The sequence below is a fragment of the Asparagus officinalis genome, chromosome 3 (genome assembly GCF_001876935.1).
Source record: "Asparagus officinalis chromosome 3, Aspof.V1, whole genome shotgun sequence".
Taxonomy (NCBI): domain Eukaryota; kingdom Viridiplantae; phylum Streptophyta; class Magnoliopsida; order Asparagales; family Asparagaceae; genus Asparagus; species Asparagus officinalis.
In genome coordinates, this window is record NC_033796.1 from 108,016,724 (window position 1) to 108,043,336 (window position 26,613).

Genomic DNA, 26,613 nt, shown 5'->3' on the forward strand with positions numbered 1-26,613 from the left:
GGGTGTTTGGTTCAATTTCTAAAAATTATAGGAAATATTTTCCACCTAAAATATGATTTCCTTGTATTTCTTAAAAAAATTATAAGAAAAGTTTTGAGAAATAAAAAAGTACCAATTTTCTTATTTTTTGTACTTTGCTTGTTTGGTTCAAAACAAGAAAATAGCTCATAACTTTATAGAAAATAATAAGATTTGGTAGGTTTTTAATTAAATATGGTATGTGTCAGATTTCTGGTGTTTTTTTCTCATTATGAGAGGAAATTACTTTTTATAAAATTTGGTAGGTTTTGATATTTTATAAAAAATATTTCTGTAAATTTTTTGTTGAACCAAACACAATTTACAGAAATCTCTGGAAAACTTTTAATTACAAATTTGCCTTGCCATTGTCAGATGTTTTGAGAAAAGTTTTCTCAAAAAATGTGCAACCAAACAGCCCCTTAAAGAAGAATTTGGTTCTTCGGTGCAACGATCTTAAGGCCAAATTGCTTTCAGGAACTACAATGCAGTATTTTGGTGTGCACCGACCCAGTACTTTTAAGATCTTCTCCATCTATAAGACCTTATGGTCAAGACAACAATCTCTTCGATCTATAAGACCTTATGGTCAAGACAACAATCTCCTTGATCTATAAGATCTTTCGGTCTAGGCACTGTTCCTACAAGCATTGGCTATATTTTACAACATATATATATGTATATATATATATTGTATTGGATGTTGTTTTTGAGAGAATCATCATTCAGAGGTTAAAGCGGCAGGATCGCTCCCCGTCCACCTTGACAAAGATCACCTTGACAAAGATCCACTTCGTCTTGGCCCTAGCGTCGAGCCGCCGTCGTTAGGGTTATTGTACATCTTCATTCAGATACTTAGAGAGAAGCTAGCACCGACGTAGTTAGGGTTATTGTACATCTCAGATACTTAGAGAGAGAAACTAGCAATGACCATCAATCAAGGTGATGAAAGTTATTGTTCATCTTCATTCAGATACTTAGAGAGAAGCTAGCACCGACGTAGTTAGGGTTATTGTACACCTCAGATACTTAGAGAGAGAAACTAGCAATGACCATCAATCAAGGTGATGAAAGGCGAGAAGAAACTGGCCTACGACAAGAAGCTATGTAGCCTCTTGGATGAGTACAGTCAGGTTCTAATCGCTGCCGCTGCCAACGTCGCCTTCGTGGGGATTCAGTGATACTCATGGGGAAGAACACCCTCATCAGGCGTTTCATCAAGTCTCGCGCTGAGAGCACCGACAACAAGAACTACCTGAACCTTATGTAACCCCTGCCTTCTAAAAAAAATTTCTTGTTATATACGTTTAATGACTAAAAAAAATTCTTGATATATACGTTTAATGAATCTCCATCTCTCTCTCTTTTTAATGATGCCGCGATTGTTTGTGATGCAGGGAAATGTGGGGTTGATCTTTACCAAGGGAGATCTCAAGGAAGTTAGCGAGGAGGTCGCTAAATACAAGGTTTCACTCTTTATCCCCTTCACAGTTCCATGATATTATGATGTTGCTTCATTACTTCATGCCTTATATTTTAATTTCTAAATAGCAAACTGTAACTGTTATAATATTAGGGATGTGCGAAATCATGTTATACTACATTGTATTTTGCAAAATTCTTTGTTTCCTACGGTGTAAGTTGAGTAACTTTAAAACCCTGCTCGTTAAGCTTCTGATGGAAACAACGCGTTTGATTAAATCATGCTGATTTTAACTAACACTGTTTGTAAATGCTGGTTTTAATTTGATGCTAATCAATAAACAAACTATTTGTACAATTTATTGATCTAAAGAAGACATCTTATAATGTATTCGGTTGCATGAATTGCTTCGTTATTCATGTTGACATCGGCTAATTTGTTTATGGATTTTGGGCACATTGTTTACCTTACAAAGATGATCTTGGTATACTGTATAAAACACTGCCTTTTAGAAATTTTGGGAATGTGCCTATAATTGCTCATATCCCCTCATTTAGCAATTGAATGCCATGCTTAGTCCTTTAGTTTGTAAAGTGCACCTTAATATGTTTAGCTGACATGAGAGTTTATTGTTATGCTTGTTAAACCATTATTGGATTGAAAACATCTGTTTTGTACGTATCTCCTCTCCAATCCTTACCAAAGAACTAGTTAAGGAAAATACGGCGACCCATCTTTAATATGTTAAAACCTTGTTGAGCTGTTTAATTGGGCTATTTTTGCCTTTTCCTATTCACTCTTTTTTTTTTTAAATTAAATGCTTGACCTCTACAATTTACTCAGAATGTGGGAACTAGAATGTTTGGCCTGATGGCTTGTTTTTACTTGGCAACTTCTAAGTTGTACCTTTTAAAAAAGATATATTGGGATGTCTTAATAGAAAAACAGGAAGACTACCATATTGTCAAAAATAAGTTCTAAAATTGCACATTGCAGCTATTTGTATGCATAACACAGTTTTTGAAACCTTATTGTCGGTGGTATTAGTTACAGAAGCTATATGTTTTCTTATTAAAGGCACACTGGTCCTGCCCTCAAATTTCTTTCATATATAAAATTGGTTTTTCCCACTTTGCACATGCTTCTGAAGTTTTCATTGTACACTTAACCAGAAAGCCCAGTATCTGATGTGGATGCAATGAATATTGTAATTAAAATCGGTCTCCCAGTTGACCTTATTTTTAAGTATTGCAGCCAGTTCTTATAAACGTCTCTATCGATGAATTTATGTTTTTTTCTCCTTACCTGTGTAGAGTTACTGAAAGATGCATTGATCTGTATCGCACAATGACATTTACTCTTATCTGTTTTCGGAATGCAGTATGTTTTAACGTTCTCTTTGTTTGTAATGTTTTATTCCTCTTAGTGGAGATTTTAATCTCCATGGAAACTGCCTGATCTTGTGGATCATCTAATTAGTCTCTGATACTGTACATGTGATGATCTAAACTGTTGTTGGATTGCTTGCTTCTCTTGTCGTAAATCAGGTTGGAGCACCTGCTCGTGTTGGACTTGTGGATCATCTAATTAGCCCCATGATTTTCCACGGAGGGTCCCCTACAGGAATTTTCTCCTCCATCATCACCACCACCATCCTCCTCTTCTTCTCCCCCTCCCCCTCTCTTTATATATATATACATGTATATATATATGAAAAATTCCCCAAGGATTCAAAATATGGGACCAATAGAGGGAACAAGTGAAGTGTCCCCCTCCTATTGGATAATGAGTTGGCCATCATTATCCAATAAGAGGCGGACACCTCACTTGTCCCTCCTATTGGTCCCATATTTTGGGTCCCTGTAGCAAAGCTCTTTATATATATATATATTTCTTTACGAGGCGATGACGATGATAAAGTCTTAAATCTCAGATCCAGCGCAAGCGAGAAAATGAGAAAAGGATAAAAGAAACCTAAAATTTAGTCACCTCTGCGTCGATCTGATCTGCGGCCATGGCGCGGCAGCGAAAGCTGCAGCCAATCGTCCGTACGGAGGGAGATCAGAGGAGGGGTCTGCGGCCATGGCGCGGCAGCGAAAGCTGCAGCCAATCGTCCGTACGGAGGGAGATCAGAGGAGGGGAGAATCCGTTGTCATGACAGATCATCATTACCTATTTCAGAATGGGTCGTTTTTTGGAATTATTTTGTAAATGGGTTTGTTTTGAAAATTTGTCCTTGGAGCTCTCTACAAATATAGCGTGCCCTCATCTCATTAGTTTAAGTATGAGGCTCTCTTTGTTCGTAGGGGCGGCGGCGGAGGAGAAATTTCTAGGGTTTGGAGGTTCGAAAGAGCCGCCCCCCCTCCCTCCCTTCGACGGAGAGTCGATGATTCTTTCACCTCAGAAATTTTGGAAAGAAGGGGGAAAAAAAGGAAAATTGCTTTTGGCCCCATGATCTTCTACGGAGGGTCCTCTACAGGAATTTTCTCCTCCATCTTCTTCTTCTTCATCATCCTCTTCTCTCTCTCTCTCTCTCGATCTCAATAGTTTTCTTTAAGAGGCGATGACGATGATAAAGTCTAAATCTCAGATCCAGCGCAAGCGGAAAAAAGGAGAAAATGGAAGAAAAAACAACCCTAATTTTTCGTCTCCTCTGCGTCGATCTCGTCTGCGGCCATGGCGGGGCAGCGAAAGCTGCAGCCAATCGTCCGTACAGAGGGAGATCAGAGGAGGGGAGGATCCATTATCATGATAGATTAAAGGCGAATCTGAGCCTCCTCCCCAAAAATTAAAAAATTCTCTTTTTTTTTGCTTCTTTCGTTTGGAGTTTGAGTTTTTATTCTAACTTTTTGGAACTTTGGGGCTTTTTCTGAATTATTCCCAATCTGGGTGCAGATCCATGTGCATAATGGGTATCAAAATGAAGAAATAGGTGAAGTTCATGTTTTCTCGAATATTTAATGAAACACTTCCACCTTCATTCGTTAGTTTATGTTTTTTTCCTAGTATTTTTCTCTCGGAACTGATCATGTTGAGATCTTGGTTTCCTTTTTTTTGTTGCTCTTATGTCGTTCATAAATTACTCGCATCCAACTTTTTTGGGAGCGGATCCAATCCAGGCTAAGTTCAAGAAAGATTTTTTTTTTTGTTCCTCGAGAATCAAATATCAATAAATCACTGCAGTTTTTGTTAATTTTTCCTCTCAAACTCAATACTTAAGTTTTTTTTATTTTGCCGGCTTTTTTCAATAATTTAAGGCTTGAAAGCTCAAATTTCTTAGTGGAAAACCTCCACGTTTATCTTGTGAAAACTGAGACTATCTATAGTTCGAACGTCTAAGGTGTATTCTCCTGGATCGTCATGCCCTCATTAAAAAGAAATTATGTGGATTATGAGAGGTTAAGAGTCCTCAAACCTCTTTTAGAAAGTTAGGCTTTGAGATGCGAGTTTCATCCTGCACGTGAGCAATACATACGAGTTCAGAGTTGGGATCTCTGGTAGCAATCAAGTCAGTAGAGAGCTTGAGTGGAGAAGTATTCAGATAATATATTTATTCATAATGGATTGCTCGCCCTTAACAATAGACAAACTGCTTTTTTTTAATAGTTGATCCAAAGGATAGATGAGATATTGATAGGATCTTTGATCACTCGTGTCTTAATGGTTTGACTCGCTCGTAATTGGGCCTTAAGTAACCCGGCCATTCAGAAGATTTTTGAGAATGGCTATATGGGCTGGTTAGAGCTAGAATTTCCCTTATGAAATGACATTTCACCATTTTAAGGTTTAATATATTTATTGTTGTTTGTCTTTGCTCCTCTAATTGAAGGTGTTTTATCTAGTTGATGTTTTTTTACGATGGTTTTTGGATTTGTTGCTAAGTTGAAGGACTTTACTGAACTTCGAACTGAGATTTGTTATTTGAGTCTTATTAATTGATAATAGTTCATTGTTGTGTTTAACTTTGTTGTATGTTAGCTTTACTCGTTGTATGTAGGTTTTACAACATAGCTAACAAATTTGCACAATACATATTAATTATTGAGCACTAGTTAAATTTTGGAACATAGCTTGAGCTCGAGAAAGAGGAGATCAAAAGCCAGAGGTCGAGCTCGAGAAAGAGGGGAGAGATGATCGGAAGCTAGAGGGAGTTTGAAGGAGGAAGACTCGAGCGAGAGAATGGGTTTGGGGGCGGGAACGAAGGACGAAGACTTAGAAATTTTCCGAGTTCTAGCGATCACGAGAAAAGTGAAATAGGGTGGAAATGTGGTTAGGGTGTTTGTTTAATATTTTAATAATATGGTGTCAGGTTTCTGGGTGTTTTCAGCTTATTTTGTGTGAAAAATAATTTCTGTAAAATTGTACAGTTTTCTATACTTTACAGAAAACTTTTCTGTAAATTTAATGTTGAACCAAATACAATTTATGGAAATTTTGAGAATTTTTTTATTTATGAAACTACCATTGTCGTAACTTTTCTATAAAACACCCTAAACAAATATCCCCTTAGATCATGATTCCTCTCAAGATCTCGCAAAATGTTTAAATCAAAATTAGTAAAGTGGACACTACAAGTTATAGTATAAGCTTAAAATATACACTATAAAATTAACATGTATGATATAACCTTAACAGGTAAGCACTAAGTTTTACATGTATTGTATAATTGTCACAGTTATAATATAAATTTAACAAGTACTTGATTAGTTAACAAATATGACCTAACTTTAACAGATATATTAGAACCTTAATAGGTACTTTGAAAGGTTAACAAGAATGATATAACTTTACCTAATTCATGTTAACTATATCAATTATCCGTTAAGTTTTTTGGAACTAAAACAATTAAACAAGCAAAGTTCAAATTTAACAATAGTAAACGTTAATAGACAATCAGCTATAGTTTACATGTATTAGGTAAAACATAACAGTTAATCTACTAAAATTAACATTTGAAATAAAAATGTTAACAATTACTCAACTATAAGTAACATGAAACAGATAAATGCTAATAGTTAATCAGCCATAGTTTACATGCATTAGGTAAAACTTAACAATTATAAACTTAAAGTTTAAAAGAAAAATTTAACACTTACTCAACTATACTTAACATGAAACAAATAAATGTTAACAGTTAGTCAGCTACCGTTCACGTGTGTTAGGTAGAACTTAACAATTAATATACTAAATATCTATACATCCATTATTTCAAATGAATATTTTTGTACGTGAGCTTTTATATCTCAATTACCAACGCATTATGTACGGACTACATACAATTCTCAAGCCAACAAAAATGGCATGTAAACAATAAAATTTTAAACAGACGAATCTTCCTAACAATATCTCTTGTATCCTATGAACGACCAACAAAATAAAACAATAAAAATCATAGTAATTTGAGCTACTTCTTTTGATGAATTCAAGCTTTAATAGTATACGAGAGCTCCAAGCAACATTTTGTACGGCATTTCATCAAACACCTTTGTTGCATACAACTACCATCTGGAGTTGAAGTGTCAAAAACCTAACCCTTGCCTCTAGTTCTACCTTGGCCCCTTCTTGTGCCCCTAAGCCTCCAACTTTGCCAGCTGGCACCCGCACCTCGCCTGAAATAGCAGCACATCCCAACTGTTGACTAACGCCATCTTCCTTAACTCGGCATGCAGAATGTCATAATCACGGTTCCTCCATTGTTGCCCACCTTTCCACATCAGATCCTCGATCTCCTTCCCCTTCTCCCTCATGCTATTTTGATCTGAATCTAGACATCAAACTCTAGCGCCTTCTTCAAGCCATTGCACCTATAGTTTCTGCACTTGCGAGAGTAGAATCAGGAGATTTTGAGGAAGGGGCGAAGGAGGAGGAGGAGGAGGAGGAAGGAGAGGGGGTTGGTGGTTAGGGTTAGAATTAGGGTTTATGAGAGGACTTGGGGTGGGAGAGAGATAAGAGGATGAAGAACGAGCAGAAGAAGAGGACGAGGGAATGAGGCTCAAGAGGTCGAGGGTGGCGGTGGGAGAGAAGTGAATGCAGTAAGAGGAGGAGGAGGTGGGATTGCTAGGGTTAAGATTTTGGCGCTTGGATTTTGAGATGAGGAGAGAGGAGGAAGAAGAGGAAGAAGAAGGGGGCATTTTGATGGAGAAGAGATGATGGTGATTTTGAGTGGGTGGAAGGAGTAAAAACATGGAATGTTGGTCTAATATAAATTTTGGGGAATGCGTAAAATTAGGTTTTTCAGTCAAATATGTATAGGCTATAGATGATTTGGAGGGGCTAACCACAATTTTTTCAAATAATTGTGAGCTTGAGCATATAGGCAAATGTAGGAGGGACTCGGTCACATGTCCTTCTCAAACTTAGGGCCTTGACACAATTTTCTCTTGATATTTTTTTATGCCCCATTGAGAAAATGGATAGAGATTTTAAAAAATCGTACTTAGAGAGATTAAATATCAATACATTTTCTTAAGTAAACAATTTGGTTTGAATTTCAAGCACATAGGGTATATTTGTGGAACAATTAACGCATTCGAGTAAAGAAGAAAATTGATTTTTAATCATCTAAATTTCACCACAATTTTCCTTGTTTAGATTTCATAGATCTAAAGAATATTCAACATCCGGTAATAAAAACACTATGAGCGTGTCTGGTAACTACGCTATCATATTTTAAAGTAGCTTTTGTTTTGGAATAAGGAGGAATTTGGATCCTCTCCACTATAAAAACAAGTTATGGAGAGACCACTACTTTTAATCTCAACAGTTAATTGTTTAGTATGCAGTTATGTATGATCTAAATCACTCATCATATCCTTATGTATTGCACTTATTCATAATTTACATTCAAAAGAAAAAATTATAACCACTAACTAGATAATTAATTATTGTGATTACGTAGTGTTTCTTCCACTACTTTTTTTGTTGCGGAGAGGATCCAAATCCCTGAGGGAGAGGTGAACCAAAACACAACCATTTTGAAGGCTAAAATTAGCCTTAAAAAATGTGGGCTAAATCTAGTCTCGTTTTATGCAAATAAAATTTTACAAGTCAAATCAAGTTTAAACCTGACCCTATTTTATGAAGTTGCCAAACACAATATATATAAATTTAAAAATAAACAATCTCAAACTAGAGGTCTCTGAAATTACCCTAGAGGGGGTGGGGGGGGGGGGGGGGGGTTGAATACGATAATCAAATAATTAATGTACAATTAATGAAATTCAATGCAACTCAAGACATAATATAGCAATATGACAATAAATAATAGAGAGAGTTAGAAATAGTTAGCCAATTGACACGTCGATGTGTCCACGATGTTCGGTCCTCTCGACCTACGTCCCCGACCACCTCTCCCAATGGTAATCCACTAACACAACCCGGTTTAGAAGCCGAAACTTCTTCACAATGATCTCCCTGAGACTGAAACTCTCCACACTAAGATCTCCTCGAGATCAAGCTCTCCACACAATACAAGATGATAAAAATCTCTCTCTTAATAATCCTATGGCAAGGACTAAGAGATGACAGTTGAACCTTAGGGGTTGTGGGATTTGAAAATGAAAACCGAAAATTGAGAACTTGAGAATGAGGTGAAAATGTAAGCTTAGAAGTCTCAATACAAAAACTCAAGTGTTTTTCTTTGCTTGCTTGGTTACATAGTGAATGAGGCCTGAAGGGTATATATAGACCCTTAAAACAATAACCCATATCCAAAGAAAATCACAAAATCCCTTAAAATCGGCAAAACTGGAAACTAGCCATTATAGTGTTATCGGTCGACTGATACACTATTCAGTCGACAAATAAGTCGACCGTTGGATGAAAACAGAAACAATCGGTCGACTGATTCGGAGAATCGGTCGACTGATTACACTGTTCAGTCAACTAATGGAGATCGATCAACTGGGCAGAAACCTTTTAGAAAATGCAGAGCAGTTTATCGGTCGACTGATAAACAGTGTCAGTCGACCGAAAAACTTGCATAGCTTAGTTTTGAATAATCAACTTGATTTTCAAAATGTGTTTAATAATAGTAAATAAATTTCAAAAATTATGAAACTTGGGGAAATGTTTATTCACTTGAAACAAACATGTTAGAAAAGAATTTCTCAAATATTATTTTCCACTTGTGAAAACTTATCGTTTTGCAAAATGGTCAAAAATACGATTTTTAGAAATGTGTGTGTTTGATCCCCAAAAGCTTCAAAAGTAATCTACTTTATTTCTTGCTTACATTATGATCTAGAGAGAAAATAAAAATGCAAATGTCGCACACAAAAATATATAAATCTCGAGTCTCGATATTTGCTAATTTGTTGATGAAGCTCTTCTTGTATATACGCTTGAATGCTCTTTGAGTATTTTAACCTTCTTCATCAACTTGCCTCCACCTTTACGATTATCATTGTTATGGCATAAATTCCATCCATCCTCCAATTGCTTGGCACTATACTGCTCGAGACCGACACTGTTTATCCATCGATCGATAAACTGCTCTGCATTTTCTAAAAAAAATTTGCTCAGTCGACCGATCTCTATCAATCGACTGAAAAGTGTAATCAGTCGATCGATTCTCCGAATCAGTCGACCGATTGTTTCTGTTTTTAGCCAATGGTTGACTTATCGGTCGATTGAATAGTGTATCAGTCGACCAATAACACTGTAACAGCTAGTTTCCAATTTTGCTGATTTTAAGGGATTTTGTTAGATTTTGTGATTTTCTTTGGATCTAGGCTATTGTTTTAAGGGTCTATATATACCCTTCAGCCCTCATTCACTATGTAACCAAGCAAGCAAAGAAAAGCACTTGAGTTTTTATTTTGAGACTTCTAAGCTTACATTTTCACCTCATTCTCACGTTCTCAATTTTGGTTTTCATTTTCAAATCCCACAACCCCTAAGCTTCAAATGTCATCTCTTAATCATTGTCATAGGATTATGGTAAGAGAGATATTTTTATCATCTTGTATTGTGTGGAGATTTTGATCTCGAGGAGATCATAGTGTGGAGAGTTTTGGTCTTGGGGAGATCGTTGTGAAGAAGTTCTGGCTTTCAAACCGGGTTGTGTTAGTGGTTTACCATCATGAGAGGTGATTGGGGACGCAAGTCGAGAGGACCGAACATCGTGAACACATCGGCGTGCCAATTGGCTAACTATTTCTCTCTCTCTCTCTCTCTCTCTCTCTCTCTCTCTCTCTCCCCCTCTCTCTCTCCCTTTCTCTTTTATTTATTGTCATATTGTTATATTATGTCTTGAGTTGCATTGAATTTTATTAATTGCACAATAATTGTTTGATTACTCTAGTAACCCCCCTTTAGGATAATTTCATTTGGTATCAGAGAGTTGGTGAAGAAATTCGGGATGTCAAACTCCAAACATGCACCAACTCCAATGAGCATCTCCATCAAGTTGGACATGGATGAAAGTAGTGAGAAAATAGACCAAAAGCTATGTCTAGGTATGATAGTTAGTTTGCTTTATCTCATCGTTAGTAGACCAGATATTATGTTTAGTGTTTGTGCATGTGCACGTTTTTAAGCTTCTCCTAGAAAATCTCATTTAATTACAGTTAAAAGAATCATTAGATATATAAATGGTACTATTGAACTTGGTTTGTTTTATCCAAAGCATATTGCTTTTGATCTTTATGATTATTGTGATGCCGACTTTGCCGGATGTAAAGTGGACTGCAAGAGTACTAGTGACACATGTCAATTCTTAGACAACTTACTTATTTCTTTCTCATCCAAGAAGCAAAATTGTGTAGTTTTCTTTAAGAGGCGATGACGATGATAAAGTCTAAATCTCAGATCCAGCGCAAGCGGAAAAAAGGAGAAAATGGAAGAAAAAAAACCCCCTAATTTTTCTCGTCTCCTCTGCGTCGATCTTGTCTGCGGCCATGGCGGGGCAGCGAAAGCTGCAGCCAATCGTCCGTACAGAGGGAGATCAGAGGAGGGGGAGGATCCATTATCATGATAGATTAAAGGTGAATCTGAGCCTCCTCCCCAAAAATTAAAAATTTCTCTTTTTTTTTTTTTTGCTTCTTTCGTTTGGAGTTTTGAGTTTTTATTCTAACTTTGGAACTTTGGGGCTTTTTCTGAATTATTCCCAATCTGGGTGCAGATCCATGTGCATAAGGGGCATCAAAATGAAGAAATAGGTGAAGTTCATGTTTTCTCGAATATTTAATGAAAAACTTCCACCTTCATTCGTTAGTTTTTCTGTTTTTTTCCTAGTATTTTTCTCTCGGAACTGATCATGTTGAGATCTTGGTTTCCTTTTTTTTTGTTGCTCTGATGTCGTTCATAAATCAGTCGCATCCAACTTTTTTGGGAGCGGATCCAATCCAGGCTATAAGTTCAAGAAAGATATTTTTTTTTTGTTCCTCGAGAATCAAATATCAATAAATCACTGCAGTTTTTGTTAATTTTTCCTCTCAAACTCAATACTTAAGTTTTTTTTTTATTTTGCCTGCTTTTTTCAATAATTTAAGGCTTGAAAGCTCAAATTTCTTAGTGGAAAACCTCCACGTTTATCTTGTGAAAACTGAGACTATCTATAGTTCGAACGTCTAAGGTGTATTCTCCTGGATCGTCATGCCCTCATTAAAAAGAAATTATGTGGATTATGAGAGGTTAAGAGTCCTCAAACCTCTTTTAGAAAGTTAGGCTTTGAGATGCGAGTTTCATCCTGCACGTGAGCAATACATACGAGTTCAGAGTTGGGATCTCTGGTAGCAATCAAGTCAGTAGAGAGCTTGAGTGGAGAAGTATTCAGATAATATATTTATTCATAATGGATTGCTCGCCCTTAACAATAGACAAACTGCTTTTTTTTAATAGTTGATCCAAAGGATAGATGAGATATTGATAGGATCTTTGATCACTCGTGTCTTAATGGTTTGACTCGCTCGTAATTGGGCCTTAAGTAACCCGGCCATTCAGAAGATTTTTGAGAATGGCTATATGGGCTGGTTAGAGCTAGAATTTCCCTTATGAAATGACATTTCACCATTTTAAGGTTTAATATATTTATTGTTGTTTGTCTTTGCTCCTCTAATTGAAGGTGTTTTATCTAGTTGATGTTTTTTTACGATGGTTTTTGGATTTGTTGCTAAGTTGAAGGACTTTACTGAACTTCGAACTGAGATTTGTTATTTGAGTCTTATTAATTGATAATAGTTCATTGTTGTGTTTAACTTTGTTGTATGTTAGCTTTACTCGTTGTATGTAGGTTTTACAACATAGCTAACAAATTTGCACAATACATATTAATTATTGAGCACTAGTTAAATTTTGGAACATAGCTTGAGCTCGAGAAAGAGGAGATCAAAAGCCAGAGGTCGAGCTCGAGAAAGAGGGGAGAGATGATCGGAAGCTAGAGGGAGTTTGAAGGAGGAAGACTCGAGCGAGAGAATGGGTTTGGGGGCGGGAACGAAGGACGAAGACTTAGAAATTTTCCGAGTTCTAGCGATCACGAGAAAAGTGAAATGGGGCGGAAATGTGGTTAGGGTGTTTGTTTAATATTTTAATAATATGGTGTCAGGTTTCTGGGTGTTTTCAGCTTATTTTGAGTGAAAAATAATTTCTGTAAAATTGTACAGTTTTCTATACTTTACAGAAAACTTTTCTGTAAATTTAATGTTGAACCAAATACAATTTATGGAAATTTTGAGAATTTTTTTATTTATAAAACTACCATTGTCGTAACTTTTCTATAAAACACCCTAAACAAATATCCCCTTAGATCATGATTCCTCTCAAGATCTCGCAAAATGTTTAAATCAAAATTAGTAAAGTGGACACTACAAGTTATAGTATAAGCTTAAAATATACACTATAAAATTAACATGTATGATATAACCTTAACAGGTAAGCACTAAGTTTTACATGTATTGTATAATTGTCACAGTTATAATATAAATTTAACAAGTACTTGATTAGTTAACAAATATGACCTAACTTTAACAGATATATTAGAACCTTAATAGGTACTTTGAAAGGTTAACAAGAATGATATAACTTTACCTAATTCATGTTAACTATATCAATTATCCGTTAAGTTTTTTGGAACTAAAACAATTAAACAAGCAAAGTTCAAATTTAACAATAGTAAACGTTAATAGACAATGAGCTATAGTTTACATGTATTAGGTAAAACATAACAGTTAATCTACTAAAATTAACATTTGAAATAAAAATGTTAACAATTACTCAACTATAAGTAACATGAAACAGATAAATGCTAATAGTTAATCAGCCATAGTTTACATGCATTAGGTAAAACTTAACAATTATAAACTTAAAGTTTAAAAGAAAAATTTAACACTTACTCAACTATACTTAACATGAAACAAATAAACGTTAACAGTTAGTCAGCTACCGTTCACGTGTGTTTGGTAGAACTTAACAATTAATATACTAAATATCTATACATCCATTATTTCAAATGAATATTTTTGTACGTGAGCTTTTATATCTCAATTACCAACGCATTATGTACGGACTACATACAATTCTCAAGCCAACAAAAATGGCATGTAAACAATAAAATTTTAAACAGACGAATCTTCCTAACAATATCTCTTGTATCCTATGAACGACCAACAAAATAAAACAATAAAAATCATAGTAATTTGAGCTACTTCTTTTGATGAATTCAAGCTTTAATAGTATACGAGAGCTCCAAGCAACATTTTGTACGGCATTTCATCAAACACCTTTGTTGCATACAACTACCATCTGGAGTTGAAGTGTCAAAAACCTAACCCTTGCCTCCAGTTCTACCTTGGCCCCTTCTTGTGCCCCTAAGCCTCCAACTTTGCCAGCTGGCACCCGCACCTCGCCTGAAATAGCAGCACATCCCAACTGTTGACTAACGCCATCTTCCTTAACTCGGCATGCAGAATGTCATAATCACGGTTCCTCCATTGTTGCCCACCTTTCCACATCAGATCCTCGATCTCCTTCCCCTTCTCCCTCATGCTATTTTGATCTGAATCTAGACATCAAACTCTAGCGCCTTCTTCAAGCCATTGCACCTATAGTTTCTGCACTTGCGAGAGTAGAATCAGGAGATTTTGAGGAAGGGGCGAAGGAGGAGGAGGAAGGAGAGGGGGTTGGTGGTTAGGGTTAGAATTAGGGTTTATGAGAGGACTTAGGGTGGAATAGAGATAAGAGGATGAAGAACGAGCAGGAGAAGAGGACGAGGGAATGAGGCTCAAGAGGTCGAGGGTGGCGGTGGGAGAGAAGTGAATGCAATAAGAGGAGAAGGAGGTAGGATTGCTCGGGTTAAGATTTTTGGCGCTTGGATTTTGAGATGAGGAGAGAGGAGGAAGAAGAGGAAGAAGAAGGGGGCATTTTGATGGAGAAGAGATGATGGTGATTTTGAGTGGGTGGAAGGAGTAAAACATGGAATGTTGGTCTAATATAAATTTTGGGGAATGCGTAAAATTAGGTTTTTGGGTCAAATATGTATAGGCTATAGATGATTTGGAGGGGCTGACCACAATTTTTTCAAATAATTATGAGCTTGAGCATATAGGCAAATGTAGGAGGGACTCGGTCACATGTCCTTCTCAAACTTAGGGTCTTGACACAATTTTCTCTTGATATTTTTTTATGCCCCATTGAGAAAATGGATAGAGATTTTAAAAAATCGTACTTAGAGAGATTAAATATCAATACATTTTCTTAAGTAAACAATTTGGTTTGAACTTCAAGCACATAGGGTATATTTGTGGAACAATTAACGCATTCGAGTAAAGAAGAAAATTGATTTTTAATCATCTAAATTTCACCACAATTTTCCTTGTTTAGATTTCATAGATCTAAAGAATATTCAACATCCGGTAATAAAAACACTACGGGCGTGTCTGGTAACTACGCTATCATATTTTAAAGTAGCTTTTGTTTTGGAATAAGGGGGAATTTGGATCCTCTCCACTATAAAAACAAGTTGTGGAGAGACTAGTACTTTTAATCTCAACAGTTAATTGTTTAGTATGCAGTTATGATATGATCTAAATCACTCATCATATCCTTGTGTATTGCACTTATTCATAATTTACATTCAAAAGAAAAAATTATAACCACTAACTAGATAATTAATTATTGTGATTACGTAGTGTTTCTTCCACTATTTTTTTTTGTTACGGAGAGGATCCAAATCTGTGAGGGAGAGGTGAACCAAAACACAACCATTTTGAAGGCTAAAATTAGCCTTAAAAAATGTGGGCTAAATCTAGTCTCGTTTTATGCAAATAAAATTTTACCTAAAGTCAAATCAAGTTTAAACCTGACCCTATTTTATGAAGTTGCCAAACACAATATATATATATATTTAAAAATAAACAATCTCAAACTAGAGGTCTCTGAAATTACCCTTGGGGGGGGATTGAATAGGGTAATCAAATAATTAATGTACAATTAATGAAATTCAATGCAACTCATGACATAATATAGCAATACGGCAATAAATAATAGAGAGAGTTAGAAATAGTTAGCCAATTGACACGTCGATGTGTCCACGAGGTTCGGTCCTCTCGACCTACGTCCATGACACCTCTCCCAATGGTAATCCTCTAACACAACCCAGTTTGGAAGCCGAAACTTCTTCACAATGATCTCTCTGAGACTGAAACTCTCCACACTAAGATCTCCTCAAGATCAAGCTCTCCACATAATACAAGATGATAAAAATATCTCTCTTAATAATCCTATGGCAAGGATTAAGAGATGACAGTTGAACCTTAGGGGTTGTGGGACTTGAAAATGAAAACCGAAAATTGAGAACTTGAGAATGAGCTTAGAAGTCTCAATACAAAAACTCAAGTGTTTTTCTTTGCTTGCTTGGTTACATAGTGAATGAGGCCTGAAGGGTATATATAGACCCTTAAAACAATGACCCATATCCAAAGAAAATCACAAAATCCCTTAAAATCGGCAAAACTGGAAACTAGTCGTTACAGTGTTATCGGTCGACTGATACACTATTTAGTTGACAAATAAGTCGACCGTTAGATGAAAACAGAAACAATTGGTCGACTGATTCGGAAAATCGATCGACTGATTACACTGTTCAGTCAACTGATGGAGATCGATCGACTGGGCAGAAACCTTTAGAAAATGCAGAGCAGTTTATCGGTCGGCTGATAAACAGTGTCAGTCGACCGAAAAACTTGCATAGCTTAGTTTTGAACAATAAACTTGATTTTCAAAATGTGTTTAATAATAGTAAATAAATTTCAAAAATTATGAAACTTGGGGAAATGTTTATTCACTTGAAACAAACATGTTAGAAAAGAATTTCTCAAATATCATTTTCCACTTGTGAAAACTTATCATTTTGCAAAATGGTCAAAAATACGATTTTTAGAAATGTGTGTGTTTGATCCCCAAAAGCTTCAAAAGTAATCTGCTTTATTTCCTACTTACATTATGATCTAGAGAGAAAATAAAAATGCAAATGTCGCACACAAAAATATATAAATCTCGAGTCTCGATATTTGCTAATTTGTTGATGAAGCTCTTCTTGTATATACGCTTGAATGCTCTTTGAGTATTTTAGCCTTCTTCATCAACTTGCCTCCACCTTTACGATTATCATTGTTATGGCGCAAATTCCATCCATCCTCCAATTGCTTGGCACTATACTGCTCGAGACTGACACTGTTTATCCATCGATCGATAAACTGCTCTGCATTTTCTAAAAAAAATTTGCTCAGTCGACCGATCTCTATCAATCGACTGAAAAGTGTAATCAGTCGACCGATTCTCAGAATCAGTCGACCGATTGTTTCTGTTTTCAGCCAACGGTTGACTTATCGGTCGATTGAATAGTATATCAGTCGACTAATAACACTGTAACGACTAGTTTCCAATTTTGCTGATTTTAAGGGATTTTGTTAGATTTTGTGATTTTCTTTGGATCTAGGCTATTGTTTTAAGGGTCTATATATACCCTTCAGCCCTCATTCACTATGTAACTAAGCAAGCAAAGAAAAGCACTTGAGTTTTTATTTTGAGACTTCTAAGCTTACATTTTCACCTCATTCTCAAGTTCTCAATTTTGGTTTTCATTTTCAAATCCCACAACCCCTAAGCTTCAAATGTCATCTCTTAATCATTGTCATAGGATTATGGTAAGAGAGATATTTTTATCATCTTGTATTGTGTGGAGATTTTGATCTCGAGGAGATCATAGTGTGGAGAGTTTTGGTCTTGGGGAGATCGATGTGAAGAAGTTCTGGCTTTCAAACCGGGTTGTGTTAGTGGTTTACCATCACGAGAGGTGATTGGGGACGTAAGTCGAGAGGACTGAACATCGTGAACACATCGGCGTGTCAATTGGCTCTCTCTCTCTCTCTCTCTCTCTCTCTCTCTCTCTCTCTCTCTCTCTCTCTTATTTATTGTCATATTGCTATATTATGTCTTGAGTTGCATTGAATTTTATTAATTGCACAATAATTGTTTGATTACTCTATTAACCCCCATTTAGGATAATTTCATTTGGTATCAGAGAGTTGGTGAAGAAATTCGTCTCTCTCTCTCTCTCTCTCTCTCTCTCTCTCTCTCTCTCTCTCTCTCTCTCTTATTTATTGTCATATTGCTATATTATGTCTTGAGTTGCATTGAATTTTATTAATTGCACAATAATTGTTTGATTACTCTATTAACCCCCATTTAGGATAATTTCATTTGGTATCAGAGAGTTGGTGAAGAAATTCGGGATGTCAAACTCCAAACATGCACCAACTCCAATGAGCATCTCCATCAAGTTAGACATGGATGAAAGTAGTGAGAAAATAGACCAAAAGCTATGTCTAGGTATGATAGTTAGTTTGCTTTATCTCATCGTTAGTAGACCAGATATTATGTTTAGTGTTTGTGTATGTGCACGTTTTTAAGCTTCTCCTAGAAAATCTCATTTAATTGCAGTTAAAAGAATCATTAGATATATAAATGGTACTATTGAACTTGGTTTGTTTTATCCAAAGCATATTGCTTTTGATCTTTATGATGATTGTGATGCCGACTTTGCCGGATGTAAAGCAGATTGCAAGAGTACTAGTGGCACATGTCAATTCTTAGACAACTTACTTATTTCTTTGTCATCCAAGAAGCAAAATTGTGTAGTCTTATCCACTACGGAAGCGAAATACATTATCGTCGGCTTATGTTTTACTCAATTATTATGGATGAAACAAAATTTAGTTGATTTTGATTTACATTTTCATGATACAAAAATATTTTGTGATAACACTAGTGCCATAAACATTTTAAAAAATTATGTTTTACATTCTAGGACAACATAAAGATGTACGCTGATGCGGCATAAACATATACCAAATATTACAAGTGCACAATCAACCAAGTTATAGTATAAAAAGTTATCGATCCCACGAGGAAGGTGTTTTGTAGGAGAAAATTAAAATTGGTTCTTATGTTGTGTGCGTGACAAATAGGAGTGATGAGTGAATGTGATTGTGGAGAGATAGTGAAGGTGATAGTGTGTAAATAGGCACAAAATGTAAGTGAGAGTAGATGTGATAATGAATGAATGATTTTCACAAGGAGAGATGAATAAAATCAAGAATCAAAAAGAAAAATCAAGAATGAAAATAAAATTCAAGAAAGTAAATATGGCGGATTCAATTAAAGATATGGGTAATCTAGAATTGTATCCACTTCTTAGAAAATGATAATTCCCTAGAGGGTTCTAGCCTAAAGGCGAATCAAAGAAAATAAAAATGAACAAAAAGAAAAACTAAACCCAAGAGGGTTCTAGCCTCAAGGTGAATAGTGCAAGAAATTAAAATCTAACTACAAAATAAATTACATGAATTAAATGCAAGAAAATGAATCTACTCTATAAACATGAAATAACTCTAATCTATAAGCATAAAATAAATCTAAGGCAAGATGGTTCTAGCCTCTTGGCTATTTAAACAAGAAAATAAAATCCAACTATAAGCATGGAAATAAATCTAAACTAATAAGCAATAAAAGAGATATAAAAGAGAAAACAAACCTCTAAATTAATCTTCATCTCCATCTTCATCATCCAACAAAGAGAAGAAAAATTTAAAGTGGTGAAAAAAAATTATTTTATTACTTGTAACAAAAGTTACAAATTTGGAAGGTCTTCTCAATTAAAAGTGACCCTCCTCTCCAAATGGAGTTACAAAAATTTTCACACCCCTAACCCCTCACTCTCTACCCCTATTTATAGTAAATATCAATGAATGAGAGCCATTGGATTGAATCCTTATCCAAAACCATCAAAAATCAGCCATTGATCTCTAATTGATTCGAAGCCATCGATACCAGCATCGATGCTGGCATCGATGTCCAATCAAAAATCTGCCTCTACAGTTGGTTTCGTCTCGTCGAGATAGGCGATTTTCATATATTATATGTTAAATTCTGCCTTCCGGATTGAGAGATATCGTCGTTTCTTTACGGTCAACCATCTTGAATATATTTTGTTTTCATATTTGATTTTTTTTTATTTTCTCTGGCTTCTACAAGCTACTCGGCTTGATTCTGGGCTTAGGATTTTTGGCCATTGCTTGTGTTCTTCATTTAATTCATGAGCTTTTGTTGAGAGATGAAATTTTTGGGCTTTATTCTTCATTAACCTGTAATTAAAGATAAAAATAATTATTAGTGGTATATTTATTCATATAAAATAGATAACGAGGGTATAAAATTATAATAAAAATATGATTATCATACGCCAAATGTGATTATCAAAGCGGCATTCGTCACATTTATCGTGACTAAACCCATCAATGGTCACATATACCAATACAATCAAGACATAGATCAATCATGGATGTGCAGCATGAAAATTACATGTAATGCGATCAATACATGTCTATTTTCAACTGGTCTTACTTTAGTGAGGTCAAAACCAAACATAATGTAACAGAGTGTCTTAACTGAATACTTTATTCTGATCAGACAATACAATCAAACTCAAAGCACCAAAAAATTACAAACTCCCATTAAATCATGATATCCTCGAATAACACCACACCCATATGAGCAGTGTGCTCATGACAGACCTTGGGTGGCAATCCCTTAGTAAGAGGATCTGCTATCATGGAGTTTGTCCCAATGTGCTCTATGGATATCTGTTCACTCTACACCCTTTCTTTCATAACCAGGAACCTAATGTCAATATGTTTTGACTTAGTTGAGCTTCTGTTGTTATTGGAATACATAACTGCTGATTTATTATCACAAAATAATCTTAATGGTCTTTCAACATTTTCAAAAATGCGCAGTCCAGTGACAAAATTTCGCAACCATATTCCATGATTTTATACCTCATAGCAAGCTACAAACTCTGCTGTCATAGTGGAGGAAGCTACGAGTGTTTGTTTAACACTTTTTCATGATATAGCTCCTCTTGCTAACATATAAATGTAGCCTGATGTAGACTTTCTGCTATCTTGGCACTCAGCAAAATCAGAATCAGAATACCCAATGACCTCCAGCTGTTTTGATTTTCTGTATGTGAGCATATAATCTATTGTTTTCTGAAGATACCTCATAACCTTTTTGACTGCTATCCAATGATCCATACCAGGGTTGCTTAAGTATCTGCCTAACATCCCAACAATGTACGCAATATCCGGACGCGTACACACCTGAGCATACATTAGACTTCCTACAGCCGAAGCATAAGGAATCTTCTGCATTTCTTGAATTTCAAGGTTTCCTTTAGGGCACTGATTGAGATTGAACTTGTCTCCTTTAGCAACAGGGGTGTCACCTGGTCTGTAATTTTGCATGCCAAATTTTTTGAGTACTTTATCGATATAGCTCTTTTATGATAATCCAAGTATACCGTGAGAGCGATCTTAATGTATCTGGATTCCTAATATAAAAGTGGCGTCCCCAAGATCTTTTATTTCAAAATTCTTTGATAGAAATTTCTTGGTTTCGTGCAACATGCCTATATCATTAGTGGCAAGCAATATGTCATCGACATACAGAACCAGAAAAATATACTTACTCCCACTGAACTTATGATATACACAGTCATCAACAATATTCATCTCAAAACCGAACGAGATAATTATTTGTTGAAACTTGTAATACCATTAACGAGGAGCTTGCTTGAGTCCATAGATGGATTTTCTTAATTTGCAAACCATATTCTTTGGGTCATCTGACATAAAGTTTTCTGGTTGCACCATATAGATCATTTCATTAATATCTCTATTAAGAAACGCAGTCTTAACATCCATCTGATGTAACTCAATATCAAGGTGAGCAACAAGTGCCATGATTATTCTGAGAGTCTTTCGATGAAACTGGAGAGAAAGTTTCTGTATAATCAATGCCTTCCTTTTGAGTATAGTCTTTAGCTACAAGACGTGCCTTATACCTCTCCACATTACCATTTGCATCCCGCTTGGTTTTAAATATCCCGCTTGGTTTTAAATATCCATTTACAACCAATTGGTTTTGCACCTTCTGGCAATGGGACAAGTTCCCAAACCTTATTGTCTTGCATAGACTTATACTCTTCATTCATGGCATTAATCCACTTTTGAGAGTTAGAACTTTTCATGGCTTGAAGGAAGTTAATTGGATCATCTTCCAACATTCCATTATTTTCCTCATGTTCTTGTAGAAATACAATATAATCATCTGGAATAGCATTTCTCCTTTCTCTCGTGGATCTCCTTAATGGCACTGGTTCTTGAGGTTGTTGAGTTTGTTCTTCTGGAACAGGGAGTTGTTCAACATTGTCATCTTTGAGGTTTCAGATTTACTTCTTGATCAATAACATGTATAGGAACCTGAATATCGTCAAAAGTGACTGTATGGATTGAGTCTGAAACCAATTCCTCCTCAAAAGCAATGTTTCTAACCTTATTTCTCCCCCCAAACTCAACATCCTCAAAGAATGTTGTTGTTCCCGTCTCAAAAATATTCCTAAGTGTGGGATCATAAAACTTATAGCCTCTTGAACGTTCAGAATATCCAATAAAGTAGCTACTAACTGTTTTGAAGTCTATTTTCTTTTCATTTGGCCTATAAGGCCTTGTCTCAGCTGGACATCCCCAAATATGTATGTGCTTTAAACTGGGCTTTCGACCAGTCCAAAGCTCATAAGGTGTTTTAGCAACTGCTTTACTTGGTACTCTGTTCAGAATGTAAGCTGCTGCCTTTAGTGCTTCTCACCAGAGTGACTCTAATAAAGAAGAATGAGCAATCATACTTCTTATCATATCCTTAAGAGTCCTATTTCGTCTTTCAGCTACACCATTCATGCTAGGTGAAACCGACATGATGTACTGTGGGACGATACCGCATTCCTCTAGGTATCTAGTAAATGGTCCTGAACGTTGTTCACCTAAATCATCATATCTGTCGTAGTACTCACCACCATGATCAGATCTAACGGTTTTAATTCTTTTGTTGAGTTGATTCTCAACTTCAGCTTTAAAAGCTTTGAACATATCCAAAGAATCAGATTTTTCATAAATGAGATATAGGTACCCATAACGTGAGTAATCATCTTTGAATGATATAAAATATTATTGATCATTCCAAGATGCCGTAGGGAATGACCCATAAATATCTGTATGTATCAATTCTAAGACGTCTGAAGATCTTTTGGCAGCTAATCTCTTCACTTTGGTCTGTTTTCCCTTGATACATTCAACACATACGTCAAAGTCTAAAAAATCAAGAGAATCTAAAATGTCATCAGACGCAAGACGCTCAACTCTACCTTTTGAGATATGACTCAAGCGCTTATGCCATAATGTCGTCGAATTTTTCTTATTTAATTTACGCTTAGTACCACGTGATTCCACATGCAAAGTTTCATTATAAGAAGCAATTGCATCAAGCAAATATAGGTTGTCATAAGTACTCAAGTAACCAGTTCCCACAACATTTGAGTTAAAAGATAAACTGAATTGATCGTTTCCAAATGAACAAGAATAACTTGATTTGTCCAATACAGAAACAGAAACCAAATTCCGTCTAAAAGATGGTATTACAAAAGTATCTTTCAATTCCAAATAAGAACCAGTTCCTAACAACAACCTAAAATGCCCAATGGCTTCCACATCTACCGATTGACCATTGCCCACAAAGATGTGTCTTTCAACATCACTTTGCTTTCGGTAGCTCAGGCAACCCTGCATAGAAACACTTATGTGAGTAGTAGCACCAGAGTCTAACCACCAAGTGTTTCTAGGTACTGAAGCTAAATTAACCTCAGAACATACCAAAGTAAGGAACATACCCTTCTTAGCATCTATTGTTGAAGAACCCTTTCAGATTTGATCTTCTGAACTCGATTCAAAAATCCTATCTCCAAGGATTTCGTCTCTCCTGCCTCTTTATGCGGTTGAGATCCTGAGGAACCTCCAAACCCGTGCGGTTTAGATGCTGAAAATCCCACTTGCTGCCTCCCCGTTCTCCAAAAAGCCAGTCTCTAACTCAGTTGAGTTTGTTGAGATTTTATAGGTGGATAAGAGGTTGTAACTGCCCTCTAAATCCGCTCCTAAGTGGGTGTGATTTCCTCAGATCGTGGGGGAAACAGTTCTGAAACCGTTCGACTCATGTTTCTTGCCGTTTCTTGCCCTTATCCTTAGAGGCATAGACCAAATGAGCACTTTCAGTCTTATATTGTTTCAATCTTTCTTCTTCTTGCACACAGTATGAAATGAGCTCATTCGGAGTCCATTTCTCCTTTTGGCAGTTATAACTGACCTTAAATTGAATGAATTGTGCATGAAGAGACAACAAAATCAGATGCACCAGTAACTCGTCACATAGGTTGAGTTTGAGTGTCTTGAGTTTTGAAGCAATATAAGATATTTTCATAATGTACTTCATGATATTTCCTTTGTATTTATACTTAATTGAAATCAAGCAAGCTAACAGCGTGCTTGTTTCTACCTTATCATTTTTCAAAAAACGCTTCTCAATTTCGATAAGGAAATCTTTAGCCTTAGTAATCCTTTCGGATTCTATGCCCCTGAATGCTTCCGGAACGCCGCGCTTAATGATCATGAGACTCATGCGATTTAAACGCTCCCATTTTTCATACTCCTTCTTTGTATCAGGAGTGCTATCCACATTGAGAGGTTGGGGTTGTTCAGTTCTTAATACAAAGTCTAGATCCATACAGCCAAGAACAATTAATATGTTCTCTTTCCAAACCTTAAAATTAGTCTCATTGAGCATGGGAATTGAGTTGATGTTAGCAGAAATTATTACAACAGATGCATTAGCTGAAATAAATAAAAGATACTCACATTATTAACTGTAATTAGTAATCAATAAAATTCAAATAATGACAAATCATATCTCAAGATATCTGGCACAACATTAATATCAAGTCTTTGGACAGTAATATTAATTTGTAAGTGATACCTTGTTGTAATAATCAAACATTGACAATAACTCATATCAAATAATGAAACTATATTTGGATCGATTCATTATTCATATGTAAACCTTATAATTGTCAAACGTTTATCATCACAGATGTGTATGCAGTCTAAATAAATATTAACCTTCCTTTGGGCCGATTAAATATTTACACAAAAACATACACACAACCATCTAACATTCCTCATGAACAATCTACACAAGAGAAGTTACTTTGGCAACTTCTTGTTTCAATTAATCATTTGGAATGAGAGATAAACTTAATACCTTAGTGTCATATTATTTAAATTAAATAATTGATTAACTACCAAACAATGTTCTGAAATTAACTTGAGTAATTAAAATAGATTTCTCTATTTTAATTAACCATAGACCGACCCATAAATTAATATGGCCTACAACTTAATAGATTATTTGAGCAATTCAAATAATCTCCAAATTAATCACATGCCCAATAAATAAAGGCCCAATACTAGATTAAGCCCATAATTAATAATTAAACTTAAGTGTATAGGCTTGTGTCCTAACTCACACAAAACGCGTCAGAGAAGTACGTGATGTTCATTTGAGAACGAACGCAAGGTTCGTTTGAATTGAGCATGAGTCTCACCTGAGAACGAACGCGGGGTTCGTTTGAGAACAAACGCGGGGTTCATTTGAGAACGAACGCAAGGTTCGTTTGAACTGAGCACGAGGCTCGCCTGAATGAACGCGGGGTTCAACTTGAGAACGAAAGCGGGGTTCGTTTGGATCGAGTACGAGGCTCGCCTGAGAATGAACGCGGGGTTCAACTTGAGAACGAACGCGGGTTTCGTTTGGATCGAGCACAAGGCTCGCCTGAAATTGAGGTAACCTCCTCTATTTGCCCTAATTTTTTGCACGTTTTCACGCACGATTTCCTGCACGAACACCCCTTTAGGGTTTCGTTCTGAACCGTCACCGCTGCCGCTTAAGCTCCCGCACCCTAGGGTTTCGAAACCCTAGGGCTTCCTGATGTCACCGCCGCTGTCTTCCTTTAACAGCGAGGCCGCCAGCGAACATCGCCGACGAGGAGTTAAGTGAACGATGACTTAATCCAAATTTCAAATTTTGACAATTATGAACTTGATTGCACACAATTTTGATCAATGAGTTGATCCCTAATTCATGAAATTGATGATTTTCTCACAATCTGAATCAAGAGTTTGATCCATATTCAACAGCCGAAAGAGAAAATCAAACCCAAAAAAAATATTTTTTATTACTGTTCATGCGTGATACAGTACCGAAACAAAAAAATAAAAAAATTGAAAATTTTCATCCTATAGATCATATTTGCACAGATCCAAACGTGCATCCGATCTTAATCAAGCCAAATTAAGATTAAAAAACCCCAAATTCTTAATCTTAACCATAAATATCAAAGAATTAAACACGGTGGCTCTGATACCACTTGTTAGATCTAAAACTGAGATCTAATCCATAAAACCATGATTAATTCAAAGAGAATAAACAAAACAATGAGCGGAAGCAATACCTGAATCCATGATGAATTTACACGGATCTGAATAAGGGTTTGATATTCTAATCTTGAGGGTCTCTCCTTTAGAATCTCTTTAGATGGGGATTAAGAGAATAGAGAATGTAACCCTAAATTATGGACCATAACCCCTTATTTATAGTTGTTGTACTTTTATAATTTGGCCCCTTATCAAATTATAATTATAACCTGGTATCCGCACATTTAGCCCATGATAGCC

At 35.9% G+C, this 26,613-nt stretch overlaps 2 long non-coding RNA genes across 2 annotated transcripts; both read left to right on the plus strand.

Annotated features, from left to right (window-relative positions):
• Positions 167 to 3,179, plus strand: LOC109835698. Its single transcript, XR_002245650.1, has 3 exons — positions 167 to 1,284; positions 1,416 to 1,484; positions 2,989 to 3,179. It is a non-coding gene; the product is annotated as an uncharacterized LOC109835698 (long non-coding RNA).
• LOC109835699 lies at positions 11,222 to 13,118 on the plus strand. Its single transcript, XR_002245651.1, has 3 exons — positions 11,222 to 11,427; positions 11,565 to 11,601; positions 12,748 to 13,118. It is a non-coding gene; the product is annotated as an uncharacterized LOC109835699 (long non-coding RNA).